The following is a 1188-nucleotide window of genomic DNA, read 5'->3' as shown; positions in this document are numbered from 1 at the left end:
ATCCCATTCTGTGCATTCAGCCTCTCTTCTCGCCCGCTCAGCATCAAACACATGGAGTTCCTCATCTGTATGCTCCGGCTCAAACAGGTATGGCTCTGGGTCTGTGTCCGCTACAAGAAACTCTTCAAAATCGCGTTCAAAGTCGTCCATTGCAGCTGCTATAGTCCGGAGATATTGCTAGGTTAAATAAACAGCTGAGCTCTGTTTACCGGCTACGCTGTCAGTCAGTGTGCGGGCTGGAGATTGGTGGAGCAGAGAGGGGAGGGGGTGCCCACTTAGTATGGTAAACGAATATGTGTGTAAAGTTTTGCAGTGTGTCTGTTACGCTAGAAGAGTCAGAGTTTGGGACGGAGTGGAGTGTTACCGGAGTTTTTGGAGTGCTCAAATAAACTGTCCTTTTTCCCGAACGCTCCTCTGGTCTCCTGCTCGTGAGTGATTCATTACAATATCGTAACATGGTTTAGATTTCTAAATAAACATTCACCTCGTGGCTAGATAGACCTACTCCAGAAAAACTTGTGCGCAAGGCTTTTTGTCCCTACGAGGTGGCCGTCATTTACCCGACGGGAGGGGTGAGCGAGTGAGCCCTGCAATCTAGAATTTGGCCACTGACGTCACTGTTTTCAACCCATTTTACACACTGGCCCTTTAATATTTTGTCATGTTTAGATTACGTGTTTCAAAGGCATCTGTGTATTGTGTACATAACAGAGCGCAGTACGAGTTAAAATTGTAATTTCCAATAGAGACAAGCAATATTTATATGCTTTACTAAATTTACACAAGCACTACGAGTGGTCAGGAGCAGGAGTAGATTTTGTTAGTAGCTACGAAAAGATCGGAGCTACTAAAATATTGATGAATGCGGACATGCACGTAAATTTCCGTCTGCAAACAGTTTACACACAAATTCTTTCTGCTCACGTTTCATGAATGAGACCCAGTGTGTGTTTTCTTAGTGGAGTAAGTTAAAATACACATTGTTGTTTTGTCCCCAGGTTTTCACTCAGTTCTGTTACCCTGAGTCTCATGTCTCGTTCTTGTGATTAGTTTTCTGTGTATATATACCTCTGTGTTTCACTTTGTTCCTCGTCAGCTCGTCTGTGTTCATCCCCGTGTTCATGGTGTCGTTCCTTGCTCCGTTTCCTGCCTCTGGTCTCTTGTGTTCTGTTTTGGATTTCTTTCCTG

The sequence above is a fragment of the Epinephelus moara genome, chromosome 17 (assembly GCF_006386435.1).
Source record: "Epinephelus moara isolate mb chromosome 17, YSFRI_EMoa_1.0, whole genome shotgun sequence".
Taxonomy (NCBI): Eukaryota; Metazoa; Chordata; class Actinopteri; order Perciformes; family Serranidae; genus Epinephelus; species Epinephelus moara.
The sequence above is the reverse complement of the archived record's forward strand: the minus strand, read 5'-3'. Positions refer to the sequence as shown.